The 26270-nt window shown below is 36.7% G+C and overlaps 1 pseudogene; it reads left to right on the top strand.

Annotated features, from left to right (window-relative positions):
- Positions 1-11787: 11787 nt before the first annotated feature.
- Positions 11788-13005, top strand: LOC132012916 (dynactin subunit 2-like; annotated as a pseudogene).
- Positions 13006-26270: the final 13265 nt, after the last annotated feature.

Raw genomic sequence — 26270 nt, 5'->3', positions numbered from 1 at the left:
CACACTGGAAATTGCATTAAAAATAAAAATACCTTCTTCCTTGCATCATTTTTTAAGCCTCCCTGAAGGGGAAGATCATGCTATTTTTGCTGCCTGGGGCATTCCCTTGTGACTTGTTTCTCCTGTCAGTCCTCTGGCTACTATTGCCTCCACCCTTGCGGAGACTACCCTTTGCCAGGACCCTGAAGATACTGATGACTCCTCCTAGTTGTTCCTATCAGAGTTCTCCTTAGAACCTCTGGAAATGGCTAAATCAAGACTACAATTTAATCCCTTATGCGTCTACATACTCTGCCTTCAGGAGTTGAGAAAAATGTCTATACTCTTGATTTCCTTACCAATACATGCGTTTAGCAAAAGTGAGCATAGGTCTTCCCCTCTGAGGTGTGTGAAATGTCAGGGACTAGATTAACGTGATACCTTGGAAGCAATTTAGTATATACAATTATAGCCTCCAGACCTCCTCATTCTTACCCTCCAAGACACTCTTTTTTGGGGAATATTTTAAAATCTGCCACACTTTTGATTCCCCATGTAGTGGACAGAATCATGGACTGCCAAAGATGTCCTTGTATTATTCCCTGAAACTTATGAATGTCACATTATGTGGCAAAGGGAATTTTTCAGTTATGATTAAGTCAATGAGCTTGAAATGAGAAGATTATTCTGGATTAACCTGATAAACCCAATGAAATCATAAGTGAAAGAGGGAGGCAGGAGAGTCAGGGTCAGAGAAGGAGAGGCAACAATGCAAGCAGAGGTGTGAGTGATATAAGAAAGGTGCAAGAGACAGAGGGAACAGGTGGCCTTCAGAAGATGATTAAGGCAAAGAAATGGATTCCACTCTAAAGTTTCCAAAAGGCAGGCTGACTGAACCTTGATTTTAACCTAGAGGGACCCATTTCAGACTCTTGACCGCCAGACTAATAAGGTAATGAGTTTGCATTGTTTTAAGTCACTAAATTTGTTGTTAAGGAGGAAATTAATACAAGTTTGAGGCCCACAAACTGTAGCTCTACTTAGGCTTGACTAAGCGTACTAGATCTGCATCTTCCTCTGTTCCCCAACCTCCCCTCCACCCCCAGCCCTGGAGTTCTCAGGAAGAACAGAAATCCAGAGGAGCCTTCAGGATTTTCCTCCCTCAGATTCTGACCCCTGAGTGAGAAGTATGCCAAGCTGCTCTCTATCACCCTCTGGTGGAACCTGGCTCAATGGCATCTCTGTTCCTGGCCCTAGGCTAAAACTAGGGATACTCAGAAGAGCCCAAAGCTTTTAAAGTTTTGTTGTATGTGGGAAACTTTTATAAATATGGATGCCCAGGTTGCACCCCATACCAATTAGCCTAATTGGGGTGGAACCTAAGCATCACTATGGTTAAATCTCCTTAGGTGATTTCAGGATTTGAGAATCACTGGGCCAAACAACTCACTTGTTGAGAAGTGTAGGAATCAAGTTATACTTCAGCCTGCTACATAGAACAGTTTCAATGGCCCAAAAGCTTCTTTTTCTCTCTCTACCACAATGCACCTCAAATGTCCCCAACATTTAATAGCAAAAACCTGAACCCTAAATGCAGTGTGATACCCTGGGTTGGACTGGAATCTAGTACAGAAAAGTCATTAGTGGAAAAATGTGAAATTCAAAATTTGATAATAATCTTTCAATAATAGTGATGCACCATAGTTATGTAAGTTTAGGAAGAATGGAGGGAAAGGTATACAGAAGTCTTTGTACTATCTTTACAACCTTTCTGTAAGTCTAAAGTTATTCCAAAGCAAAAAGGCCATTTGAAAACAGCCTAACTAATTGCCCCATAGAGGAAACCAAGACTGATTTCAAAGCTTACCCACTGGAATACACCAAAACCTTGAATGAGTCTGGACATGTTTGCCACCGATTGCCATTCTGCCTCATAACAGGATTCTAATTTCTTAAGAAATTAAAAGCTCTAGATGCTGAGTTAAGTAACAGTTTTAATTTGCTTATTTTAACAAGAGCATTTCAGATTAATTTATAAAAGTCACATGCTGCTGCTTAAATCAAACCATCTGCTTAGAATCTTTCACAACAAACTATGTATGCTCACAGCACTTGTAACTGTAGAATCTCTTTAGCATTGTGGTAATCATTTAAGAGCACAGCAAGCTCAGGTCCAGCTTCTTCTTCATCTTTGCCATCTTTCTCTCACCAGCTAAACTGTTCTAGGTGGGACATTCTTCTTCTCATTTCCCAAGTAGGATTCTCCCTGACTCTCTGTCTGAACTTTGTGTCACATGAAATAATAACAACAAATGACCAAAAAATAAAAACAGACTCATAAATGCAGAGAACAACCTGGGGGTTGCCAGAGGGGAGTGAGAAAATAGATTAATGGGGATTCAGAGGTATAAACTTGCAGTTAGAAAATAAGTAAACCATAGATGTGAAAAGTACAACAAAAGGAAAATAGCCAATAATGTAACATTGTATGGTGACAGATAGTGACTGCACTTGTGCTGAGCATTGCATAATGTATAGAATTGTTGAATCAACATGTTGTACACCTGAAACTAAACAATATTATTTGTCAACTGTACTTCAATAATAAAAATAAATAGAAAAAAAGGTAAGAAAAAGGGTAACAGAATGGGAAGGAAAGCAGTCTTAAACCAGAAGTCTTGAAAGTATAATGATCCACTGATAAGATAGTAACAGATTTCACCAAACACATTAGAACGTGCAAAGCTCCTCTGTGTTAAAGCTCCTCTGTGACCATCCCTGTCCCTAGGGTTTCTTGTGCATACCTCTGTTAGTGCTCTCTCTGTCCACATGAGAGCCCACACTCTCACAAAGTTTTCATCCACTTTTTCTGGGGAAGGAGGTCTCACAACCATGTTAGACACACCAGCCCCTTACCATTATGGAAAGTAGTCCCAAAGCTCCTCATGATTTTCTTAGGAATATCAACCCTCCTAGAACTCTAGCTACTGCATTACATTTCCACTGATGTTGGTTGGAATTTGGGATCACCTTATGATGGCAAATGTAGCACAAAGGAATGTGTAAATAGAAACTTTGCTCTGGTGACATGGTCCACAGAAAACTGTTGATACCCTACAGATTATTTTCAACCAAAACAATGAACAGACATTTCTGCAAAGAAGACATCCAGATGGCCAACAGACACATGAAAAAGTGCTCCACATCACTCGGCATCAGGGAAATAGAAATCAAAACCACAATGAGATACCACCTCACACCAGTCAGAATGGCTAAAATTAACAAGTCAGGAAATGACAGATGCTGGCGAGGATGAGGAAAAAGGGGAAAACTCCTACACTGTTGGTGGAAATGCAAGCCGGTGCAACCACTCTGGAAAACAACATGGAGTTTCCTCAAAAAATTGAAAATAGAGCCACCCTATGACCCAGCATTGCACTATTGGTTATTTACCATAAAGATATAAATGTAGTGATCCAAAGGGGCACATGCACCTGAATGTTTATAGCAGCAATGTCCACAATAGCCAAACTATGGAAAGAACCTAGATGTCCATCAACAGATGAATGGATAAAGAAGATGTGGTATGTGTGTGTGTGTGTGTATATATAAATACTATGCAGCCATCAAAAGAAATGAAATTTTGCCATTTGTGATGACAGGGATGGAACTAGAGGGTATTATGCTTGGTGAAATAAGTCAATCAGAGAAAGACAATTATCATATGATCTTCCCGATATGAGGAAGTTGAGAGGCAATGTGAGGGTCTGGGGGGTACGAAAAGAATAAATGAAACAAGATGGGATCAGGAGGGAGACAAACCATAAGAGACTCTTAATCTCACAAACAAACTGAGGGTTGTCGGGGGGAGGGGGGTAGGGAGAGGGTGGTGGGGTTATGGACATTGGGGAAGGCATGTGCCATGAAGTGTGTACACGTGGCGATTCACAGACCTGTACCCATTGAGCTAGTAATACATTATATGTTAATAAAAAAATAAAAAATGAAATCTCTTGCATTTCTATATGCTAATAATAATAAAGCAGAAAAGAAATCAAGAAATTGATCACATTTAAATATGCACCAAAAATAAAATATCTAGGAGTAAACCTAACCGAGGAGGTGAAAAGTATAAAATGCTGATGAGAGAAACTGAGGACAAAGAAATAGAAAGATGTTCCATGCATGGGAAGAATAAATATTGTTAAAATAGCTATACTATCCAAAGAAATCTATATGTTGAATGCAATTCTTATCAAAATTCCATTAGCATTTTTCACAGAAGTAGAAAATAATCCTAAAATTTGTATGGAACCACAAAAGACCCCAAGTAAGAAAAATAATCTTGAAAAAGAAAACGTCAAAGTTGGAGGCATCACGATTTTGAACTTCAAGTTATATTATAAAGCTGTAATAATCAAAACAGACTAAAAATACAGACACATAGACTAATAAAATAGAATAAAAAAAACAGAAACAATTACTCTTTGACAAAGAAGGAAAGAATATCCAATGGGGAAAAATCTCTTCAACAAATGGTGTTGGGAGAACTGGACAGCCACATGCAAAAGAAAGAAACTGAACCACTTTCTTACACTATACACAAAAATGAATTCTAAATGGATTAAAGAACTAAATGTAAGATCTGAAACCATAAAAATCTTTTTTTAATTCTTTTTAAAGATTTTATTTATTTATTTGACAGAGAGAGATCACAAGTAGGCAGAGAGGCAGGCAGAGAGAAATGGAGGAGAAGCAGTCTCCCTGCAGAGCAGACAGCCTGATGCAGGACTCAATTCCAGGAGCCTGAGATCATGATCTGAGCTAGAGGCAGAGGCTTAACCCACTGAGCTACCCAGGCACCCTGAAACCATAAAAATCCTTGAAGACAACACAGGTAGTAACTTCCTTGACTTTGGTCATAGCAACTTCTTTCTAGTTATGTGTCCCGAGGGAAGGGAAACAAAAGCAAAAATAAACTTTGGGACTACATCAAAATAAAAAAACTTCAGCATGGCAAAAGAAACAATCAACAAAACCAAAAGCAACCTACAAAATGAGAGAGATATTTGCCAAAGAGTTATTCAAAAAAAGCATCCAAAATATATAGAAACTTTATACAACTAAATGCCTAAAAAATAAATAATCCAACTAAAAATGGGCAGAAGATATGGACATCCAAAAAAGATGTCCAAGGGCCCCTGGGTGGCTCAGTGGGTAGATGAATGAAGTCTTAAAAAAAAAAAAATGATGTCCAGATGGCCAACTAACACATGAAAAGATGTTCATCATCACTATCAGGGAAACGTAAATCAAAACTATAATGAGATAGCAGCTCATATCTATCAAAATGACTAAATTCAACAACACAAGAAACAAGTGTTGGTGAGGATGTGGAGAAAAAGGAACACTCACATGTTGTCAGTGGGAATTCAAATTAGGGCAGCCATTGTGGAAAACAGTATGGAGTTTCCCCAAAAAGTTAAAAATAGAACTATCTCTGATCCAGCAATTACACTACTGGGTATTTACCCAAAGAACACTAATTAGAAGGGATATATGCACCTTTATGCTTATAACAGCATTATTTATAATAGCCAAATTATGGAAGCAGCTGGAGTATCCATCAATTGATGAATGGCCAAAAATGTATGGTATATATACCTATAATGGAATATTACTTGGCCACAAAAAAAGAATGAAGTCTTGCCGCTCACAACAATGTGGATGGATCTAGGGAGTATTATGCTAAGTGAAATAAGTCAGTCAGAGAAATATAAATACTATATGATTTCATTCATATGTGGAATTTAAGAAACAAAACAAATGAGTAAAGGGAAAAATGAGAGAGAGTGAGAAAGCAATCAAGAAACAGACTCTTAATTATAGAGAACAAACTGATAGTTACCATGGGGGTAGTGGGGATGGGGAATGGGTTAAATAGGTGTTGGAGATTAAGGAGTGCACTTTTCGTGATAAGCATTGGGTTATGTATGGAATTACTGACTCACTATATTGTACACCTGAAACTAATAAAACCCTGTATGTTAAAAAAAACAAAAATCAGGTTATACTGATACTTAAAAAATTACTGGCTATTTACCTGAAATTCCAATTTAACTGGTGATCCTGTATCTTATCTGACAATTAGAAGATTAACTCATGTGCTCTAAGGAATGCTTTGCTCTGTAGGCCAGTACATAGAACAGGCACAACTCTCTGTGTCTGAAATGGTGTAGAAAGACATCCTTTTTGAGAACTCCAGAATATGTAAGTGACTTTCATGTTGGATGATGAGATCTATGACCATGAGTAATGCTTTTTCTTTTTCTCATACTTTCCATATGCCTTTCTATATGTGTAATTTATTTTTGATGTCTATGAAAGTACTATAGATAGCAATTTTGAAAAGTAATAAAATTATATTTTATTTTTTCCTGCAACCAGAAAAGACTTTCCAGGAGAGAAAGAAGTATAGTACCTATCAATAGGTGATATCAAAATAGCACATTTCAACTTTCGCTTTAAAAATAGGGTGATATTATGCTCAAGCCTTCCTGGGTGAATATAGATGCTTTAGAGAAGTGTTTCTCTTGCCTCTCAGAATTAAATTATTCCTAAAAAATGACTTGTCTAAAGTTAGCTGTGAGAAAAAAATGCCATTTTTATGATTGTTATGAAAAATGACCATTGAAAAATAGGTCATCATATTTGGTTCCCACTGCGCTTTCTTGTGACCTCAAAGATCACAATTTAAGTTTTCTGGTTTTTTTTTTTTAATGACAGTCTGAAATTATTACTTTAAATTGATTCATGGTTTATAACTGGAAGTTTAAACATATGCTGCCATTTAACTTTAAAATCATTTTCCTTGAAATTTTTCTAATGGATTATAAAGAAATGAACTATTCTTCTTTTATCTGTTTAAAAGGTTTATATTGTTCATAATAATACAAATCTTTATATTTCATTTAAAATGTACACAAGGAAAGATTAGGGACAAGTAAATGTAAAATTAACCTGCCAAGCAATTTTCACTCTATACACCAGATTACATCTTTCCAGTTGTCTAATATTCTAGAACATTATGTCTAGGTGTATGAGACGTCTGTATCATGAATATTTATTTTATAAATTATTTCTTAGAACTCTGTTTAAATGTATCAAAATTTAAAGTTATATTCTTCACCAGCAACCACACTCATTTCCTTTTTTTTTCCCAACAGAAATAGTGTGCAACCCAAATTGTAAAATGTTCAAATTCAGTGGGATAAATTGTCAATCTGCCTTCTCAACTTTGACCTTCATCATCCATATTCATGTTTATTCTCATGAATAATATCTACATAAAATCACCAAACATTTCTAGCTTCCTATTTTCTTGTGAATCACCAAGCAATCCTGCTCCCAACAGACCAACCTGGGCAACCAAGTTTGAAGAATAAATGATAGAGCATGATGACAAAATGGATCAACCCTTAAATATGTAAAAATTTGCAGCTGCTGAATCTTTTCCAGCCATGACTCCATTACATACTCATAACAACCCTACAAAACAAATAGTCAGTAATCATCATTCCATATAATACACGAAGACATAGGCTCAGGGCCGTTAATGATTTGTGCCTGAGGTTATAATGCTGGTGAGAGGTGGGTGGAGTGAGGACCAGCACTAATTAAGTTTTTAACATCAGCCATGGTCTTCCTGGTATTTGCAGGAGAAAAAATTCTCAAGCTGTAAGGAAAAATATAGAAATAATTTTGAGGCTAGGAAGAAACCTGCCGCAATCCATCTGGATATAAAGCATGAAGAGAAAATGCTCTGCTATGTAACCCTTGACAGAGAGAGCCATGATATTTTAGGTGGGGCCTCACGGTTAACCTAAATCTAAGAATTTCCACTTTAAATAACAACAGGCACTGATAACAAAGGCCAGAGCCACCAACACAAAGATGCATTTGCAGGGACCCAGTATGAGATGTGTTCTTCCACCACTGGCCCCTCCAGATTCCCCCATCTGAAACTGCTCTCGGTCTCCTCAGAATCTCATAGCACACAGCATTCCACTAAAGCACCTATATGCTCCACTTTCTGAGTGACTGCATCTCTGAATCATGTCTTGCCCTTTTGAAATAAAACATATTTAATATATCACCTAAATCAGATTCTCGGAAAGTAGAAACAAGACTTTAGTATTTTTTTAAAAGGTTGTCAGTTGACTCTGATACATACTTGGGTTTTTTTAAGGCTATGCTTGTATGTATAAACTGCTATTTACTTTCAAACCATGTTTATTTTATTGAGCACCTACTATACGTGAAATATAAAAAAGAGGATCTAATAAGGAACAAGCTACTAATTCTAAATTAATATGTATTTAAAAAAATTTTGGTGGCAACAATTGCCTTTTTCAATTGCTTTGCTTTATATATATAATATATATTTATATATATGTGTGTATCTGTATGTGTATATATATATTCACACACACTTCTTGTACTTATATATGTGATAGATGGATAAATGATAGAAAATGATAGATAGCTGATAGATTCTTAACTCAAGTCACAAAGTTAGCAGCTCAAGCCTAAAACCTCTTTTATTGGGGTTAAATCCTGTAACTGACTTTAACTACACATATATTCTCTTTTTGGGGGTAATTCTCCAGGACCACGTGATGGTCTCTTTGCTCCCAGACCCACCACATGTCATCTTGCCTGTGCTGGACCTTCATATCTTTCTCTGCCTTAACTTAACCCTTTTTTTCAGTAAGCATTCTTCTAGTAGCTTCTGAGAAATGTAGATACATTTGAATTCTTCACTCTTCCTTCATATTTGATTGATAATTTAGATTGGTATAGAAGTCTAAGTTAGAAATAGTTTCTTCTATTTTGAAGACATTGCTTCTTCACCATTTTGCTCATGTTGTGGCTATTTAGAAGTCTGATGTCATTGGATATCCAATTTTGTGAAACTTACCAGTTCCTTTTTTTTTTTTTCATCCTTTCTGGAATTTGGATATTGTTGGTACCAGGTGTTGTTGGGCATTCGTTGTACTAAGCATTTGGTAGAAAATGAATCATTTCGGGTGCTTAAATAAAAAAGATTAATGTTCAGATTCTCCTCCTGAAAGATTGTAATTTCATTGTCTGAGTGAGGCCTGGGCACCATTTTCCAAAATTTTCTTGATTAAATTCCACTCTACACCCAGAGTTGAGAAGCACTGGTCTAGATCAGTGTTTTTCAAACTTCAGTATGCATACAAATGCCCAGGATCTGACTGAAATGCAGGTTTTGACTCAGAAGATCTGGGGAGGGACCTGGGAATGGGCATCTCTAACAAATGTCCTAGTGGTACCAATCGAGGTCCACACATAGAGGGGCTTTATTCCCTGAGAGTTTGTAAGGAAAGATGTACCCTGGGCTCCCAAACTACATGAATCAGTATCTGTTCTTCATTCTGATCTCTTGACGATTTTTATGCACTTCAAATTTTGAGAAGCTGTTCTAGAGAAAATACCTTGAAGATAAAGAAGAAATGATTCAGACTGGACTGACTCCTAATATGCTAATGCAATTTAATTAAGCAACAATATTTAAACATTATTGGGTCTGACTTTTAAAAAATCCAACAGTTGGGGAGGCAGTGTATGCATGGAGGTGGAGGGGATATGGGAAATCTCCTCCCTTCTACCCAATTTTTCTATAAATTTAAAACTGTCTTAAAAAATAAAGTAAAAAAAAATCCAATTAAGTGCATGGATGGAGGGGTGGTTACAAGCAACACTACTTAGTTTCTGGATCATGTTTTTTTCTGAGAGACACTCATAAGGACCATGAATACATTCTCCGGGGGGAGGGGGGTAAGCAAGCAAACTGGTATTATAGGCAAAATTCTGCATAAAATCAGGGATTTGAGAATCTCTTGATGACTATAGTACCTCCAGTTTAAGAATTCCTGGTTGTTAAGCTTTTATGTATTATTTCACTCAACAAACATTGATTGAGGAGCTATGATGTAATAGGAGCACTGTTGCAGAATATCTGTGCACAAATAAATAATTCTGTCCTCATGGAACATGCAGTCTTGCAGCAAACAGTAGGGTCTTTCTGGGCATATTCATTATGAAATTACATGTCTTTGAAAAGCCATATTGAAAGAGGCAGAAAACATTATCTGGAGAAAGAACTACAATGAAGTGTTAGTTAATTAGAACCAAATTTCATTCACAGAAATATGTATCTCAGAAGGAAACATTCTCATAATTACTCATTTATAGGGAATTTCATCCTATCACAAATTGACTAAACATCAAAATTCAATCAATAGCAGTTCAGATCTTTTCCAAAACATCTATTAAAAATGTAACTTAAGGGCGCCTGGGTGGCTCAGTGGGTTAAGCCGCTGCCTTCGGCTAAGGTCATGATCTCAGGGTCCTGGGATCGAGTTCCCCATCCGGCTCTCTGCTCAGCAGGGAGCCCGCATCCCTCTCTCTCTCTGCCTGCCCCTCCGCCTACTTGTGATCTCTGTCTGTCAAATAAATAAAAAAAATCTTTTTAAAAAAATGTACTTAAAAAGAGATCACATCATTGGGCGAATGTATTAAGAACAGCTAAGAAACTCAGCTGTAAAAGGACATTTTATCTGAAACTGGTAAATTCTTTATAGAACCTAGATTATATTTATCAAACATGATTACTGAGACACAAAATTACATTAAATGAGTCAAAGGTCTTAAGATATACATGACTATAGACTTTGATTTTATCTAATTTCTAATGATTCAAAATAATAATTATTTTCTACTTTTGAACAAAATTTTGATGAAGATTCTTGTGTTTCCATCTTAACAGATATTGGAGGAAAAAAAGTATATTTACTCACTTGTGGTTCATTATTGGCAGACCTACTTTCTCTCTCCAACAGCTATTTTTATAAATACCACTTTTTGACATCAGATAGGAGAAAGACAAAAAAGAGAAGAGGGAGAAAGGAAAAGACAAAGGGAGCAGAGGGGAAAGTAAATGAGTAAAATGAGGACAAAACAATGAGTGAAAAAGAAAATGAGAGGGTACGGGTTAAGAGAAAGAAATGTGAAAAGTGAGCAGATGTGGGGGGATACCACAGTCATCCCCAAGATTTATTCAGTGATTTTACTCATTATATGTCTTATTAAATCTATTGCCTGAGGGGAACCTGGGTGGCTTATTCACATTTTCTTAACCTACAACCCAACATTCCATAAGATAAAAATGACATTTGTTTGATCTGTTTTGGCTATTCTTGGAGAGCTGATTATTTCAGTGTGGTCCAGAAATTGGATTCAGAAGTCATAGTGGGCTCACCCTAAACGAGGTCCTGGAATGGATTTTTTTTTTTTCTAACCCAGAGAGATAATGAATTAATGTGCAAAATAACTGATTGGTGTATTTTTCCCCAATAACATTCTGAAAAAAATCATTTTAAATGTGAAAAGTAAATAAGACTAATTTGGGAGGCTAAGCATGCCAGTATGTCTCAGAATATTCTTAGAGGAGCAATGAGGAGGAAGACATACCTTTTCAGATATCAAAATATATTTAAAAGACACATCAAATAAGATTGTAGAGATGAATAAAACCATATAGAAAGTCTTAAAATCCATTTAAAATTTTATGTAAATTTTATATATGTTAACTAAAAAAATGGTATTGATATTAAAAATAAATGTGGAAGCCTGGGACCGGGATCCAGCCTCTCCCCTACCTGGACACCATTCCTGGCTCCACCAAGGCCCTTATCCCCCCAACCCCACCTCACTACCACCATGGTGGACCCTAAAGACACCGACCTTCCCGGCATTGCCAGGAACAAGCCAGATGTTTATGAAACCAGTGACCTGCCTGAGAATGATCAAGTCGAGTTTGATGCGGAGCTGGAGGAGCTGAGGAGCACAAGTGTGGAGCATATCGGTGTCAATCCCAATGCCGCCTATGACAAATTCAAAGACAAGAGAGTGGGGACAAAGGGACTGGATTTCTCAGATCATACTGGAAAAAACAAGAGAACAGGATATGAATCTGGAGAATATGAGAATATGTCTGGGGCGGGCTTGGGAGTGAAGGAGAAACCTCAGCAAAAGTACCAGCAACTATTGCATGAGGTCCAAGAGCTGACAACTGAAGTTAAGAAAATCAAGACAACGCTGAAGGAGTCCACCACTGAAGAGAAACTGAACCCAGTGAGGTTGGCAAAACTGCTGGCCACCCTGAAGCAGCAGCTGTTGCTTCCCACCTGGAGAAGCTGCTGGGACCAGATGCAGCCATCGACCTTACTGACCCTGATGGAGCTCTGGCTAAGTGCTTGTGCTGCAGCTGGAAACCATCAAAAATAGCAAAGGAACCAGTTCAAGGGGAAAGACCACAGCGGGACTCCTGTAGATAGTAGCCTCGTCACTTACGGACTACATTCTCAACCTGAATAGGACAAGTTGTCTCAAGCTGCTGAAGTTACAGAACTTGAGAAGTGCCTGACAGAGCTGGAAGCAACTGTACACTGTGATCAGGATGCTCAGAATCCCCTTTAAGCAGGTGTTCAGGGATCCTGTCTCATGGAGACTGTAGAACTATTGCAAGTAAAGGTGAACGCCCTGGACCTCGCAGTTTTGGACCAAGTGGAGGCTCGGCTGCAGAGTGTCCTGGGAAAGAAGAATGAAATTGCCAAGCATAAAGCTTCTGTATAAGATGCAGATGCACAAAGCAAGGTGCACCAGCTATTTGGCACTGTACAGGGATGGAGCCCCATTTCCTACCCCCTTCCTGGGCTGGTGCAGAGACTTTTCACCACCAAGCAGCTGCATGAGCAAGCCATGCAGTTTGGTCACCTCCTGACTCACTTGGATACTACAAACCAGATGATTGCTAGCTCTCTCAAGGACAACACCACCCTCCTGACCCAGATGCAGACAACTGTGCATGAGAACCTGTCCACGGTTGAGGGGAATTTTGCCAACATTGACAAACAGATGAAGAAACTGGGAAAGTGAGCACCTTTAGGAGACGGAGAACGAGGGCAATCCCTACGCCTCTGAACTCTATTAACGGCTTACATAGGGTTTCCCCTTAATTATAACTCTTGCATCCCCATACCATTTGACATTAGGGGCAAGGGGGTTCTTCTTGCATGTGGAGTTTATACCCCTCCTCTAAGGAATAGAGTGGTACCTGGGGGACATTAGATGGTGGTCTCCCTTCAGGCCCCAGGGATGTGGGCCCTGCCACATGCCAGCTCCTGTCCAGTACTGCTTTGCCTGGGACAGGGCAGGATTGGGTCCTGTCCTCCAGCGCAGCTCCCATGGCTGGCTACAATTCTGTACAGCTCTTTCTGACCATTAAATGCTGTTGTACTCTGAAAATAAATAAGTAAATAAAAAAAATAATAAAATAATAAACTAAAATAAAAGTAAAAGGATAATTTGTTGGGGCACCTGGGTGGGTCAGTTGGTTGTGTCTCCCTTTGGCTCAGGTCATGATCTCGGGGTACTGGGATTGAGCCCCATGTTGGGCCCCCTACTCAACAGGGAGTCAGCTTCTCCCTTTGCCTCTGCCTTTCCATCCTGCTCTCTGAGGCTTAAGAGTCAGACAAAAGCTGAGCTCTCAAAAGGAATTATGGAAGCCTGAAGACAATGGAATATCTGTCATAGTGATAATAGGAGTCATAACTAGGAAGACACATGAAGGAAGCTTCTAGGTTGCTGGCAATGTTCTTTACCCTAGCTTAGGTGGTGTAAGCATGAATATGTGCATTTTGTAAAAAATTCCTCTGGCTGCACATTTGTGAGTTGCATATTTTTCTAAGTATTGTTTCAATAAAAAACTTTATCAAAAATCTCAGAAAAAATATATAAATCAGTATTTAGAGACATGGAACGATGCCCACACCAGCTTTTCAAGTTCTACTTAGAAATAACGTGTAACCTATAACCCTACTTATAATTCTTAAAATTACATACATTTGTAGTTTTTATAGAAATATAAATGCATGAAGAAATGCATGGTCATCAAAATGGTGAATGAATATTATCTCTGACATAGCGGTTAGTTTTGCTTTCTTCATATTTTTTTCTGTACTGTTTGAATTACCTTTTAACATAAGCATGATCTCCTTTTCATAATAAAGTTACTTTCATTTTGTAAAATAAAAAATTTAACATCCATGTTAAATATAGAAATGGACCAGTCCAATTACAAACAAGATTTTCTAATATTAATGGAAGCTGCAGAAAACCAGAAAAAATCAGTCTCCCATACCTTCACAAAAGAATTTTATAGTTTTTTTTTCCTGTGCTTTTCATTTTATGCTAGTAATTTGGGGAATAATAAAAATGTCTGATGTTTAAAATAAGATATTTCTATTTAGTACCAACTTCTGCTGTTCAGTTATCTTCAAGGATCCTATGAACTACAGATTACGACAGTTTATGATACAACTACAGATTATGATAAATTTATTACTGTATTTTATCTCCTGGAATAAATGCTGATGGAGCAGTGTATTTTATTAAATGCCACACTTAAAATAATTAAGTATGTGTTAAGATTACACATAAAATAGTTGTTGACTCTTAAATATATTAACAAATTTGTTAAAATTTTCATACTTTAACTTTTTAAAACTTTAACATCTTAATTTTATTTTATTTCATGGTAAGTAGAGAAGGATGTAAGGGGTATTGAGGAGAGATAGAGCCAAAAGCAAAGAAGAGAGGTATCACCTTTGGTGATTTCCTAATGGATGGTAAACAGAGGTTTTATTTTTTTCAGTGTTCCAAGATTCATTGTTTATGCACCAATTCCAGTGCTCCATGCAATATGTGCCTTCCTTAATACATTAATACCCACCACCAGGCTCACCTACCCTCCCCCAAAATCCTTAGTTTGTTTCTCAGAGGCTATAGTCTCTCAAGCTTCATCTCCCCCTCTGGTTTATCTGAATTCAGTTTTCCTTTCCTTCTCCCAATGTCCTCCATTTTCTTCCTTATGCTCCACAAGTAAGTGAACCCATATGATAATTGACTTTCTCTGCTTGACTTATTTCACTCAGCATAATCTCCAGTCCCATCCATGTTGATAGAAAAGTTGGGTATTCATCCTTTCTGATGGCTGTGTAACATTCCATTGCATATATGACCATATTTTCATTACTCATTCATCTGTTGAAGGGCATCTTGGCTCTTTCCTCAGTTTGGCATACTTTAATTTTGATGTACACGTCGATCAGGTTTACGAAACTGTAAAACTGTGATGGTAGGAATTATACTCAGCTAAGTTTTGTATGCCTAATCGATAACACCATGCCAGACAAATAGAATCTATCCAAGGAAACTGTTGCTTTATTTGAATTGTTTGCTAATTTTCATACCAATCAAAATAACATATTAATATATTTTTAAATTAATTAAAGCTTAGGGCCTTATAATAAAAAGTAATAGTCTCTATTCTGCCTCCTCTCTGTTCCCTGGACACAAATGTCTGGTTTTATTCTTCAAATTGCCTCCAAGGCTCTAACTTATCTGCATATATATATATATATATATATATATATATATATATATATATGCAAATTATATATAATTTATATACATATAAATGATATATATATTTTTTAATTAAATGCCTTCTTGAAAAATTTTTTAGTGAATGTTTGTGTGGTAGATGAAAACTTTAAGCTCACCTATACCACTCCTTTTGTAAATATACTCAGTTCCTCTCTTGGCCATTTCCTCTCCGGTAACACACTAAAACCTCTGTTACCATCCATCAGGAAATCATCAAAGGTGATAACTCTCTGCTTTTGGCTCTACCTCTCCTCAATACCCTTTACATCCCTCTCTACTTACCATGAAAGCATAATATGAATTTTTAAATTTTACCAGTATACACATTGGAGGTTATTTTTCTCTAACTTGACTTTCAATTTGAAAACAGTAGATGGCATTTATATTATTTCAAATTTCAATTTGAAGCCTAGTATAAAATGTGAGAACTGCATCATTTTCCCCCTCAACTCAATTTCACTAATCTTGTCCCACTCAAAAGAAAGCATTCTTGGAGTTAACTTCAAATGGGTTGATCTTTTTTCACCTCTTATTATAAACTTAAGTGTTTGTTTGTTTGTAATGTCTCAATATTTCTATTCATTCTCTTTATTTTCCTGAGAATCTCCTCTAGTATTCAGCACCATCCCTCCCTTCAAATTTTGGTCTTCTTCTGTAAAAACTGGAAGTCTGGAAGCTGTCTTTCTTTAGTCTCCATTCCAGCAGTCTTGTGGTTTCCATGACACCATGATAAGTATTGCTTCAAGGCTGGGAAGGGAAGGAAAGAAGACTTACACTCTTCAGATATTGATAGACAACAATGGACTTGGAGGTTTACTCTACATTCTGGGTTTTCTCTTGAAGATACCTGCTTCACTGCTGTAGACAGCTGAGACAGTGAGCAGCACTTTCTTGTGGTCTCTGAAATCTCCTGGTTTGCTGAGAAATTTCCTGATTTTCCTTAGATTAGAAGCATCTAATTATCTACAATTGCTTAATTGCCTATTGTTAATTTCTCTTCCACCCCAAATACCTAGGATAATTTCTGTTTTTCTGACTGATACCCAAATGATATACCCTCCAAACTCTTGCTCTAATCTGGATAGTTTTTCTTTCTTTAAATTAAAACCTAAATTTACATTTTTTATTCATTAAGTTCCATTCACAAGTCATCTTGATTGGATCCACTGTTTCTTAATCTATGTATTTGTCTTTTTACTTATTTCTCTATGTTTCTTCCTAAGAAAATGAACAATGAAATTGGTTTAATTTGGTACAATGAGAAATTAGTCATGTATTAATTGTTTAGGTTAAAAATGTCTCTGTTAAGCATTTGACAAAATGCAACATCCATTCATGATAAAAACCCTCGACAAAGTAGTTTAGAGGAAGTACACTTGAACATAATAAAATCCATGTATGAAAAATCCACAGCAAACATCAATGTTCAGTGGGGAAAAGCTGAGAGCTTCATGCCTAAGATCAGAAACAACACAAGGATGTCTACTTCCTCCACTTTTATTCACCATAGTATGGGAAGTCCAAGCCACAGCAGTCAGACAACAAAAAGAAATAAAAGGAATCTAAATTGACAAGGAAGAAATAAGGCTCACTATTTGCAGATGACATGATACTATATAGAGAAAACCCTAAAGACTCCACCAAAAACCTATTAGAACTGATAAATGTACTAATAAAATTTCAAGGTACAAAATCAATATACAAAATCGATTGCAGTTTTATAAACTAACAATGAAATGGCTGAAAGAAAAATTAAGGAAACAATTCCATTTATAATTGCACCAAAAGTTATATACTACCTAAGAATAAACTTAACCAAGAGTTGAAAGATCTATACTCTGAAAACTATAAAGCAATAATGAAAGAAATGGAAGATGACACAAATAAATGGAAAAATATTCCATGCTCATTAATTTGGAGAACAAAAATTGTTAAAATGTCCATACTATCCAAAGCAATATATAGATTCAACATGATCTATATCAAAATATCAAAAGCATTTTCCACAGAACTAGAAAAATAATCCTAAAATTTACATGGAACAAGAAGCCTCCAAATATCCAAAGCAGTCTTGAAAAAGAAAAACATAACTAGAGGTATCACAATCCCAGATTTCAAGACATAATACAGTAGTATTCAAAATAGTGTTGTACTGGCACAAAAACAGAAACATAGATCAATAGAATAGAATCAAGATCCCAGAAATGAGTTCATAATTATATGGTCAATTAATCTACAACAAAGGAGGCATGAATACTCATTGGGAAAAAGATAGTCTCTTCAACAAATGGTTCTGGAAAAACTGGATAGCCACATGCAAAGGAATAAAACTGGATCACTTTTTAACATCATACACAAAAGGAAGGTCAAAATGGATTAAGGACTTAATATGAGATCTGAAACCATAAAAATCCTAAAAGACAGCACAGGCAGTAATTTCTCTGACATCAGCCATAGCAACAATTTTCTAGATATGTCTCCAGAAGCAAGGGCAACAAAAGCGAAATTAAACTACTGGGACTATACCAAAATAAAAAGCTTTTTCACAGCAAATAAAACAATCAACAAAACTAAAAGACAACCTCCTGAATGGGAGAAGATATTTTCAAATGATGTATCCCATAAGAGATTGATATCCAAAATATACAAAGAACATATACAACTCAACACCAAGAACTAAATAATCCAATTGAAAAATGGGCAGAAGACAGGAACATAAATTTCTTCAAAGAAGATACATAGATAGCCAACAAATACGTGAAAAGATGCTCAATATCACTAATCATCAGGGAAAAGTAAATCAAAACCACAATAAAGATATCACCTTACACTTGGGGTGCCTGGGTGGCTCAGTGGTCTAAAGCCTCTGTCTCCGGCTCAGGTCATGATCCCAGGGTCCTGGGATGGAGCCCCGCATTGGGCTCTCTGCTCAGCAGGGAGCCTGCTTCCACTTCTCTCTCTCTCTCTGCCTACTTGTGATCTCTGCCTATCAAATAAATAATAAATAAAATCTTAAAAAAAAAAGATATCACCTTACCCTTATCAGAATGGCTAAAACAAAAAACAGAAGAAACAAGTGTTGGCAAGGATATGGAGAAAAGTCAAGCCTTGTGCACTGCTGGTGGGAATGCAACCTGGTTCAGCCCCCATGGAAAACAGTATTGAGGTTCCTCAAAAATTTAAAAATAAAATTACTATATGATCTAATAATTCTACAATGGAGTATTTACCCAAACAATATGAAAACACTAATTTGAAAAGATACATGCACCCCTATGTTTACTGCAGCATTATTTACAATAGCAAAATTATGGAAGCAAACCAAGTGTCCATTGACAGATAACTGGATAAAGAAGATGTGATATATATAAATGTGTGTGTGTGTGTGTGTGTGTGTGTATATATATACACACACTGCACCACGCACATAAATACACACACACACACACACACACACACACACGATGGAATATGGTTCAGCCACAAAACGAACAAAATCTTGCCATTTTTAACAACATGCAAGGACCTAGAAGGTATAGTGCCAAGTTAAATAAGTCAGTGAGAAGAACAAAAACCATATGATTTCATCTATATATGGAATTTAAGAAGCAAAACAAATGAACAAAGATAAACCAAAAATCGGACTCCTAGCTATAGAGAATAAACTGATGGTTACCAAAGTGGAGATGGGTGGGGGGATGGGTAAAATAGGTGGTGGGGATTAACAGAATACTTAGGATGAGCCCCAGGTGATGTATAGAATTGCTGAATCACTCTACTGTACACCTGAAACTAATGTAACACTGCATGTAATTATAATGCAATTTATAAATAGGTAAATAAATAAATAAAATCTTTGTTAATAAGACATGTTCTGTGTGATCTCATTTGATCCTCACAATAACTAGATAAACTGAATCCATTATGGGGCACCTGAGTGGCTCAGTTGGTTTAGCATTTGCCTTCGGCTCAGAACATGATCTCAGGGTCCTGGAATTGAGCCCCACATCGGGCTTCTTCCTCAGTGGTGAAAGCCTGTTTCTCCCTCTGCCTGCCACTCCCCCTGTTCATGCTCTCTCTCTCTCTGTCTCAAACAAATAAATAAAATCTTTTTTAAAAATTGAACCTGTTATATTCCTCTTTTATAAGTGTGAAAGCTGAAAAACAAAGGTATTATGAATTAAGTTCATAAATCCTATTGTTCAAAATTATGTGTGATTTCTACCATAGAGAAACATCTCTCTAAGCATAAATTAAAAAGTAAAAGAATATCTCTTCCTTTCCTTATCTTCACAAACTGGCTTATGATTCCTAAAAACTATTATAAAAATAATGCCTGAAATTTAGAAAGTGGGTCAAAAGAGTCCACTAGTACATATGGGCAAGCTTACTTATAAGTTGAATACAAAATATTAAGGCTGTAATGACAATTATAATATCTTCCCTGAGTAATCTGAAAATTACAGTCTTCTAAATAATTAAATATTTATACATAATTTTATTTTTCTATAAGCCAACTTTTGTATGATAAGGATATAACATATAACATTAACAATGGTGAAAAAACGTATATACACAAACATACACCAAGAAGTGGAGAAACACAGTCTCCACTCAAGCTGTCCGTGGAAGACAGATACCCCTAGAAGCATTTAATTCTCTAAAAAATAAATCACTATGCAGACTGTCAAGATAGAATTGATCATTGTAAGCTTTATATCATCTTAATTAGTATGTGGACCTAGACCCCTAAAAATCATTGACTGCAGATTTTGAACTTTTACTAGAGAAAATCATGTGGCTTGGGATTCCAGTCTGCATCTAGACCAGGGGTCAAAGCCTAGTTCTTATAATTGGTCATGGAAACCTCAGCAAGTTAATCAGTTTCTCTAAGCCTCTGTTCCCTTGTTGGTAAATTACCAGTACTGAACTCCTCACACTGTACTTATAATTAAATGACATAATGCACATAAAGAACCAAGTGAAATGCTAGCCACAAATATTTTCCCCCCATTGTCAGTTATTATGAGTATTGCTGGCTTAATAAGACTTGATGTTGGGGTTGGGGAGAGAAAATGCATGCTGATGGCATCCATTGGTGCATCATTTATTAAACAAAGGTCGTAAGAAGAGGATTTATATAAAAAGAGAAATATAAATTCTACTCTGTGTTCAGCAACAAATATTCTATGTTCTCTGATATAATTTAATAATCAATCTCACTTACTGCTTTCCCTGAAGTACAAGAAAAACAAAACGTGTGTCGCACCAAATTTGAGCTTCTTCCCAACACTGCACTTCTCCAGTGGCACGCCCACAGAGCATATGGCTAACAGAACATTCTCTTCTACATTCTGCACTTAAATCTTCCCTCCAGAGAGGATCTCTTCCTTCTGAGGCTCACACATTTAAGATGTACCGCAAATTTTCAACTACCATTTAGTCTGGTAGAGAAGGAAGATGCCTTCCTTTGACTTTGCACTTGTAATGGAAGAATGTAAAACTGTTTGATGTGTTTTTAGCTGATTCTATATGGTATTTTTCACAGACCTGCACAACATTTGTTGATCCATTAAAAGTTTAAATGAGCCCACTTAAGTTGATATAGTGATCAGTAAAAGAATTTTGGAGACAAGAGGTGACAGCTCTCAATTGTAAGCAAGAGTACATTTGTTCATTTTATAAAACTGGCTTATATGACCATGTTTATCAAAATCAGTTCCTGCAAAAAGACTAGGTGTATAACCAGTGTTTATGTAACCCAGCCCAGCAGACCCAGGCAAGTATCACCTTCACATATGCACCAGTATGATCAGATATTTGGTTGAATACATCTGGAAGCAGACATTCTGCTTTAACAACGCTTGCTTAATTTTGGTCTCTGCACAAGAAGACATTGTTAATTGAGATAAACCAGAACATCCCATGTGGACTGCATAGGGCATAACTAGCACTTTGTCATAATAGGTAGGAAGGCTATCAATTCCTCACATGATCAATTCTTCCTCATCAAGTAACCACAACCATATTTTAGATATTAGTGATTGTGGGTAAACTCTCAAACAGTTTTTGCCTTTGCTTTCCTATATTTGTCTTTGCTGTGCTAGTTGTCTTCTGAAGTGCTGGACATAACTAATGGGTCAACCAGATGTGTCTCCTTTGACCTACCTAAGTCAGTTTTCAATGCTTAGATTTCCTTTAAGGCCACTGGTGTTTTTCATCTATTTTCTCCTGATAATTTTTCATATCTATAGTTTTAGAACCCTGAAGGAGGGCAGGTGTTTCTGTCTGACTACTCAGAAGCACCTGAATTCTTGCTTGAATTGGTTGAACCGTTTGAGGTGACCTGTATTGACCACTTTCGGTTGAAAAAAATGACAATTGCATACAATTCTACCTATCATTTTAACTTTGTTTTGCTCATATTATACTTTCTACTTTTGACACTAGCTTTTCAGCCACTGTGCAGAGCTAAAGCAGGTGTTACTTCTCTAAGATACCCAATGTGGTTTCATTATCAATGATTTCATTGAATGCATCTTCACTCTTGCTTATTACCATGTTGACCAAATGACCAAATGACCAGTCATACTGGTTAAACTGGCCTCACAGACTAACCCTGCCTTGATCTTCATGTTTTTTTGTTCTGTACTAATTCTAAGGTATCAATGAATTCTCTGCTTTTTGTCCTTTTCAACATAATTTCAGTTTTTATTATCATTATTATTGTAGCAGAAATTTACATAACTTTTATTACATGTCAGTGCCATGCTCAGTGTTTCACATATTTCACTCATTTAAATAAATGAAATTATCTATTACCTCAGCTAGGTGGAGGGATGGATGACACACTTGAACTTAGTTGAACTGCCATACAACAGAGAGCATTTCCAAATAAAAATTTAATTGGATAATTTTATTAATAGGTTTTTTGTGTATACATTTCTAGTGGTTTAAAATAAAATTAATTATACCACAATGCATGGCTATCCAGCTCCAATTCCATTATATTATTGTACCGATGGTGTACATAACTCCAAAGGACTCCATTACATAGAATAAAATGCAAATGGCAACCCTCAAAATATAGCCACAAAGCATGCTTCCTGGAGGAATGCATTAGTTTGTCCCTTTGTTTACATATCAGTGAAAGTGTCCGAAATAGATTAAACTATGGGTTTCAATTACTAACTTATTTTTACCTGGATGATTATCAATGAGCATATGATAGCTTCACTGTAGCCAGAGTGTACTCTCCAGTCTTTGACTTTGGACTTGGCCATGTGATTGTGATTCCTTTGGCCTATGGGTTTTCAGTGGACATGATATAAGAAGGTCTTTGGAATGGCTTTGTGTGGTTAGTAGCTCTCTTGCACTCCTAACTTTTGTCCTGAGAAGAACATGCCACACGTAGTAGCTTCTGGTCCAAGAAAGGTGACAGACTAATGAAGCTGGATTAGATAACTCAACCCACAACTTTCAGCCAAGCCCAGCTGAACCCAAATCCCAGATGACATACAGATGCCCAAGTGAGATACACATTTTTATTGTTGTATGATAATTCATCTAGGGTAGTCTGTTAAATGTCCATATGACAATGGCTGATTGTTAAAATACCCTACAGCTGAAACAGGTAAACTAGATAACAGAATATGTTTGTGGTCTGTTTCATGTGAAGGTTGTGTTATTGTGAGTTTCCTAAAAGTTTACACTGTATGATTGCTGCTCTTATAGCTAACATTATCTGTTATATAGATACCTTGCTCCTTCTTTAATTGCTCATTCATTTGACATCTTCTAGGTTCCAGGACTCTTCTAGGTCCCTAGGTTACTGTGGATATGGAGATGAATAAGACATCATGAGTAAGCTCAAGGAGCCTAAAAATAATTGAAAGTAATAGACCAGTGACACAGTAATGGAAACTTGTACGATAAGCCATTATACAAAAGAACCTGCACAAAGATAGTAAGCTCATTTGTTTTACAACAAACAAGCATAAAGCTAATCTGTGACCATGGGTCTAAGTTTTTGCCTATGCCGAACCCAGTTCACATGTATGAGAACCAAAGCCATCATTCTGGCCTCTTTCAGCCAGAGAGGTCTGTGAAACAGCCTTCTGGGAACCTCGCTTATTCATAACACAACTGAAGTACAAGGAAGCAACTTTAAAAATTTCTAAGCAAATAAAATAGATGTCATAAATTCCATGCACCAAAGTTCATATACTATACTCCTAATATTTACTGCAAGATCTTCAAGCCAGAAAGTATTTCTTTTTATCAGGCACAAATACCCACATATCATGCAGTGGTTTGTTAGCATGTTCTCAGGCAGCAGAGAAAATGCAGGGAGAGTCTCTATGTGAAATCGGAACCTGAAAATGAAATGAAATGAAGGGCCACCCTATGGACCCATGGAGATTGTGTGATTTAAGCGGGAAAGAACAGTGAACTCTCTATAATAAGAAAAGCCTGTGTCTGAACCGAAAGAGGAACAACCGTTTCTATGGGAGGTAGGACTGAGGATGTGGCTTTAGGCAGTAGGGGGGAAAAGCCCAGTGAAGGTACCTGACACTTTGCTTTCTTTCCTTCTTTCTTTATTTTTACATAAATCCAATTTGGTTAACATATAGTGTATTATTAGTTTCAGGGGTAGAATTTAGTAATCCGTCATTTGCACAGAACACCCAGTGGTCATTACATCAAGAGCCCTCCTTCATACCCATCACGCCAGTTACCTCATCCCTCCTCCTCTCCAGCAGCCATCAGTTTGTTTCCCTAGAATTAAGAGTTTCTTATGGTTTGCCTCCCTGTTTTTATCTTATTTTATTTTTCCTTCCCTTCCCCAATGTTCATATGTTGTTTCTTAAATTCCACATATAAGTGAAATCATTTGGTATTTGTCTTTCCCTGACTGGCTTATTTCACTCAGCAAAATACCCTTTAGTTCCATCTATGTCCTTGGTGAGACTTTATTCTTTTTGATGGCTAACATTCTGTTTTGTTTTTTTTTTTTTTAATTTTTTCAGTGCTCCAAGATTCATTATTTATGCACCAATCCCAGTGTTCCATGCAATAAGTGCCCTCTTTAATACCCACCACCAGGCTCACCCATCTCCCTCTCCCTCTCCCCTCCAAAACCCTCAGTTTCACAGAGTCCATAGTCTCTCATGCTTCATCTCCCTCTCTGATTTACCCCAACTCACTTTTCCTTTCCTTCTCCTAATGTCCTCCATGTTTTTACTTATGTTCCACAAGTGAAATCATATGATAATTGACTTTCTCTGCTTGACTTATTTCACTCAGCATAATCTCCTCCAGTCCCATCCATGTTGATTACAAAAGTTGGGTATTCATCCTTTCTGATGGAGGTGTAATATTCTGTTGTATATATAAACCACGTCTTCTTTATCCATTCATTGTCTATGGACATCTGGGCTTTTACCATATTTTGGTTATTCTAGACATTACTGCTCTAAACACTGGGGTACCGTTGGCCCTTCAAATCATTGTTTGTATCTTTTAGATAAATATCTAGTAGTACAATTGTTGAATTGTATGGTAGTTCTATTTTTGACTTTTTGAGGAATCTCCATACTGTTTTCCAGAGTGGCTACACCAGTTTGCAGAAATAGACCCTCAACTCTATGGTCAACTTATCTTCAGCTAAGCAGGAAAGAATAGCCAATGGAAAAAAGTCTCTTCAACAAATGGTGTTGGGAAAATTGGACAGCAACGTGCAGAATGAAACTGGGCCACTTGGCATTCTTTAAATGTAAGTTACACGGATCACATTCTTTAAAGGAACTGTGGTCAGACCGCTGACACTTCACTTTCCTCCTTTGCTATGTTTCTCCTGGTGTTTTGTTCATTGCTGTCTTACTGACACTGGTGCTCACAAATCATTGTTCTAAGAGATACCCCTCCCTCTGCTCATCCTACCCTCCCCCTCAATCATACCTCTTCAATTGAAGTTAAGCTATGCCACATAGTTCATGTTTTTTAGAGAACCACTTATTTTTCTCAGCTCAAATATCCTCATATATAGAATGGGAATAATAAAATTTGCTTTGCAGATTTATTCCAAGGAGTAGAGATCACATGTGTAAAATGCTCATCCCAGTATCTGGCACACAGAGTGAGTGGACAAATAAAATAAATTTAATTTGAATAGCAAGATTTCTAACGTGAATGATCATCTAACCATGCAAATATGAAATTATTTTACCATAAAAATAGCAGGAATATATCCTATTGTATATTTAATTTGCTCAGGTTATCAAAGATTTTCAAATAAAAGAATCAACCTGTCTGCAATTAATTTAATAAACAATATTTCAAAAAATGAACAATATTCTGACTTTGTCAACACCCTGAAATCTAAATATGGGTATTTCTAGAATAACATTTTGCATAGGCACAAGCTGAGGCAAAAGGAGATTAGTATTTGTGGTAGCTTTTCCAAATTCAACAACAGGATATTTGGTTTGATTTGTTTCATTATCTCAGTGCTAATGAGGGTCATGCATATCAAAGGCCTTAATTACAGATGAAAGGCATGACTCACAGTGGATAAGAAAGAAAGACATTAGAGTCTCACTAGCAACCTGCTTTCCTGAGCAAGACTGTGGTCTTATGGAAGAATATTGCACTGTAATTACAGCATCCTTTTCAGGATGATTGTAACTGTAGAA

Source organism: Mustela nigripes, chromosome 3 (assembly GCF_022355385.1).
Source record: "Mustela nigripes isolate SB6536 chromosome 3, MUSNIG.SB6536, whole genome shotgun sequence".
Taxonomy (NCBI): Eukaryota; Metazoa; Chordata; class Mammalia; order Carnivora; family Mustelidae; genus Mustela; species Mustela nigripes.
This window is presented reverse-complemented; position numbering and strand designations above follow the sequence as displayed.